The sequence below is a fragment of the Zootoca vivipara genome, chromosome 5 (genome assembly GCF_965207765.1).
Source record: "Zootoca vivipara chromosome 5, rZooViv2.hap1.1, whole genome shotgun sequence".
Classification (NCBI taxonomy): domain Eukaryota; kingdom Metazoa; phylum Chordata; class Lepidosauria; order Squamata; family Lacertidae; genus Zootoca; species Zootoca vivipara.
In genome coordinates, this window is record NC_142588.1 from 38,392,444 (window position 1) to 38,397,443 (window position 5,000).

Below are 5,000 nucleotides of genomic sequence, written 5' to 3' on the forward strand. Positions count from 1 at the left end.
TAAAGAGTTGTGTGAGTTGCTGAGTTTGTGTCTGACTCCCACCTCCGAGGGAATTGGACTGTCCTTGGTTCTTGATGGCACGCCTATCCTTCCCCGAGCCCCCTTGACATGTTAGCTAAAATCCCATACGGTTGACAAATACTTCGAAAGCAAAAATAGTGGTTTTTTTTATTACTGTTACTATCAGGAAGCTGTTATTAATGCGCTGCCCTTTAAAGCCAAATTTCCATCTGCTTGATATCAGGGAAAGAAGAAGTGACCGGGAAGGGCAACTGCTCCAGTGTTTCCCAAATTTTATTTTAAAACAACTTGGGAGATTAAATTTGTTAAAACCGATGACAAAAAGGGAAAGCGTCTCTTAATCTGAACGCGCTGGAATCGAAGGAAGCTGCTTTCCTTCCCTCCTCCTTCCCTTTTTCTTTTTCAAATGGGATGATTTAGTCTCGCGAGACGTTTATTTGGGATGTAAAAGTTAAATGTGTTGAGGTGAAAAGTCATCTTGTTCTCCACTAGTCCGGATTCACCTCGCAGTCCCCCATCTCCATAATTCAAGCTCTATGCTCCAGGGGTCACCCAAACCCGTCCATTTTCCCTGAGATCAGCTCCTGTTTCTTTCTCAAGCCTCTGTCATCCCTTGTAAATAACATAATTACAAGCAGGTCCTTATTAAATTATTTAACCTGTCTTGGTCAACTTTCTCGAGGATAACTACAGTGTTATCAGGACCCCTCCAAGACATTTAAAGGCAATGAACTGCCCCCCCCCCAATCCCAAAAGCTGCCTGTTAGCTACTGGATGGCTCAACTTTTAAATCTTCTTTTATTTTCCCAAGAGAGTCATTTGCTGCTTTCCCGGTTTCTTCAGAAAAAAAGATAATGTTTCCACACATGTAAACGAGGGGAACTTGTGCCCTTCAGAAAATAGAGAATTCCGGGGGTGTTTACTACTGTATATAAATGCCCAGTGCATTTTTTCTCTCTCCTTGCAATGGTGCACGAAGAGAAACTTGCGTTCTCTGGCATCATTTGAAAAATAATAGTAAAATAATAGTAAAATAAAATGTAAAAGGCATCAAAAACAAAGGGCAGGGCTTTGGGAATATGTGGCCTGGGACACAATTCCAGATCGGTTAAGCTTCCAAGCAGTCTCTCCTCTCTTCTCCTCTCCTCACCAGAAAGTTTATAGCGATCTTGACAAAAATAGGGTTAGATTTAAATGCCCTCCGCAGTTAAATGAATGGTGCTCTTTTGGAGAAAACCCAACCTGACAGGCAAACCCCAGTCCTCTGACAAAGACGGAGGCGTTGTGCCCTCCAATAATTATTTCAATAGGTTACAGAGAGGCACCCTTTTAAACTCTGGAGCGCTCTCGAGTTGACAATGACTTTTTATTTCCTTTGTACATAGCAGCTAAATGTTTTCGGAAATCGCTGTTGGCTAATTAAGAGGGTACTATAGGCAGCTCTGCAAGTTTTGATGCTCTTGAATAGAGAGAGGGGGAGGGAGAGAGAAAGAAAGGAAAGAGGCTAACATTTTCAAGCACACTTTTATTGGTAATTGAAGCTACGGATCTTTGCAGTAGCACCAGTGCTGAAAATACAGGCTTTTAATCTCTCTTCGCTGACGGGGAGGAAAAAGGGGGAGGGGGAGAGATAGCCCAGTAACTGATCAAAGAGTCAATGGCGCTGAACCGACAGTTTATGGATTTCTGTTGGTGCTACAAAATAAAAAATAAATCACATCTAAATACGCGGATTCATCAGAGGCGAAGTAACAATCACCAGAAGTTATATGGCGTGCTGCAACAACAAACATTCGCAGCCACTGACTGCTTGTTATGTCTGTGGTGTCATATATTTCTTCAGGCTTCTCCACACTGGTACCTGCTTTAGACAACTTGGGGAAACTAGGCCATGTCCCCGCTTCAGTGACGAGGACTTTTGCAGGCTTTCCTTGGGAAAAAGGACACGCGCAAGCTACCCACCGTGGCCTTGTCAACAAGGGAAAAAGTGGCTCAAAGTGGGTAGCAAACGCAGTAGGTAGGTGGGAGGAAAGAAAGAAGAGAAGCTTGCCTTCCCCACACTTGGTGTTGGGGAAGGAGGGTGGCCGAGGCGGTGAATGGCGGGGGCTGGAAATTACATGCATTCGTGTGCCTCGAGCGGTTCTTCTTCCACCACCACCCTTTCTCCCCCCCTCCCACCTCCCACAGCCCCCTTTGCAAAAGGAGGCAAAAAGAAAGAAAGAGAGCCCGCAGTAATGGGAATGGAAGCAAGTGACCTCATGGAGCACAGACGGCTGAGGCCCAGGCTGTGTGAAGGGGAAAAAGCGGGGGGGGGGAGCGCGTTGAGGCAAAGCAGGCGAGGCAGGGAAGGAGAGAGAGGGAGAGGAAAGCACCCCTTTCTGCGCGAGGTGGTAGGGGCTTGTGGAAACGCAGGCCTTCTCGAGGAAGGAGCCTTGAACGCGGCGCTTATTTCCGCGAAGGGAAGCCGGCGCGCGCGGGAAAGCTCTCCAGGGGAGCCTGCGAGGCAAAAAGCAGCGCGCGCCTAGAGCTCTCTCTCTCTCCCCGCTCGCTCTGTCTCTCTCTCTCTCTCTCATTCTCCAGGGGAGGCTGGGCTGGGGGAGGGGCAGGAGCGGGTAGAAAGCGGAAAAGCCTTTCCATGAGCTGCCTGGTGCAGCCAGGCTGCTGCCGCCGCCGCCACTCCTCCTCCTCCTCCTGCTGCTCACAGTCCGGTCAGGCACGACGGTTCCCCTAAGTCTGGAGAGCGGAGGGGGGTGAGAGAGAGAGAGAGAGAGAGACAGAGAGAGCGCGCGCGGGAGAGAGAAAGCGCACCTATAGCTCCACACCATCTGTTAGAGCCTCTGCTCAAAACCCACTCAACCGTGTGCCCAGACACACTTGCCTTTTTTACCCAAGAAAAATCATTGTTAGCAGTTTCAAAATAAACACCAGATTGCCCATTAGCACTTTCTTCCCCAAATATCAGGCCGATAATAACCATATTGTTGTGCATGCTTCTGGGATTCCTCAAGGCGGCTAGACACTTCTTGTTTTGATCAGGAAAAGTGTGTGTGTGTGTGTGTTGTGGGAGACGGAGGGAAATAGCAGCTTTCGTACCTAATTCAAAATGCGCCGTAACCCGCTGTAAGGGACGCTATTTGGGAAAGAATGCCTCATAAAATATATAAGAAAGGGCCACAGCCTCAGTGACCGGGGAACCCCTCTTTCTCCTATAAAAGACTCAGTCCTTTGCATCTAGTCCATCTGGTTTCACCTATCACGCTGCTCTTAGGTTGGGGCCGTTGAAAAGCATTAGCACTGACATGACCACAAAAAGTGTTGTGTCGTCCCATCTTTAGGTTGCTGCTTCTAATTAATATACCACCCTTGTCCTTTAAATGATGCAATGAACTTAGTGCTTTTTTGGAAAAAGAACAGGCTTGGATCATGATCCCTGCATGAGCAATAGCCATAAAGACCTTCTAATGAGCAGGTAACAAGCTCCAAACTTAACAAAAATACAATAAAATAAAATTGGCAGGCTGTATTCTTTAACCGTTTAGAATGTTCTAAGGTCTGAGTGCAAAGGCTTGAGAGTTAATAATCTTGTAACTGAAACTTTGGAAACCAGTGCTGTCCAAACGGCACTTTCCTTGAGTCCAAAAAAACTAAGGCAAAGCTTTGTGCTTTTAGGTAAGGAATAATGTTTCTTTTGGTGCTGCTTGTTAATCCAAACCCCAGGGGGTGTATAAAGTATAGCGCTAATGCTTCTAATTGGAATAACATGTTACCACAAAATTGTTTTTTTATATATTACATTTTTTTTTCATTTGCAGCTTTTTCTGACACAGCCTTTAAAAAGGTAAATTGGAAAAAAGCCCCAACAAAAAGCAAAAACAAACAATCAAAAAGCTACCACCTCAGCTTTTGGCCGTGTCAAAGTGTGTACGTAAGACGAAAGTCGATCACATCCAACTGGTTCCCTATAGGGAAAAGCCTGGCTGGGAAAAGGCCCGATCTTACAGCCCTGCACCATACAGTGCTTGTATTGGTTTTTCATGGAAGTTTCTCATCAATAGGGGTTGCTTCATAGAACCCAAATGGGAATGATGTTGGAAGGAGGGGCTAACATATAGGGAGGAAAGGGCAATTTAGGTCTTAATTGGGGTTTCCCCCCTTTCATTCATTTATTTGCTTAAACAAAACAAACAAAACAAAAAGCGTGTGGAATTGCGCCCAGGTTTGCCTCACGCAGATTTCCAGCTGACAGTGTTGCTCAACAGTAGGATGTTTGTATTGCTATTATTCCCTTCAAAACCCTCGCTTGTTACGATCTGGATCGGCCTGCATCTGACGGGGGCATATTTGGAATATCCTGCTAATTTTACACACACCAGCTGAGATCAGGGAGACACATTCCCCGGATCAAGTAGAACTGGAGCAGTTCTGTGCTCAGAATATGGCACTGTATGTGTGAGAGAGACAGACAGAAATGGAAACAGGCATGGAAAGAGGTAGTAGCAACAGAGGAAGGAAGCGAAGAAGAAGAAGAAAAGCCCTTTTAATTACGCCCCCGATCCTAAAGGCATCTACTTGAAAGAGGTGGGCTTGTTGACTGCAGTCCAAGGCAATGTGGTTAAGGGTGAGGACTGCCAGGCTCCTGCAATGCCGGAAAAGGTTCCTTGCCTTTCCGCCCGCCTCCCCTCCCCGCTCAGCTTCAGAAAAAAACGGGAAGGCATGAGGGGAAATAATGTGTGACGTTGACAAATGGTTCTTTGACAGGTAAGCAAAGACTGAAATAGATCATTAAGCGAAATATTTTATTCCCCCCCGTCCTGCCCCCCCCGCGCCTAATTTAACGTTTTATTGTCGTGCAATGTGGTTAGGTGCTGGCGAAGAAAGCGTTGGTTCTGGCGCGTGGGGGGGGGGGGAACGCGACGAATGAAATAAATAAATAAATAAGCGGGTGTCCTTTTTCGCGCCAAAAAACGCAGCCGCGCCGG

General features: G+C 46.5%; 1 protein-coding gene across 12 annotated transcripts in view; it reads left to right on the top strand.

Annotated features, from left to right (window-relative positions):
• The window catches only part of EBF3 (EBF transcription factor 3), a 168,358-nt gene that overhangs the window by 3,155 nt on the left and 160,203 nt on the right, over positions 1-5,000 (top strand). The gene's annotated exons all lie outside the window — the stretch shown is intronic.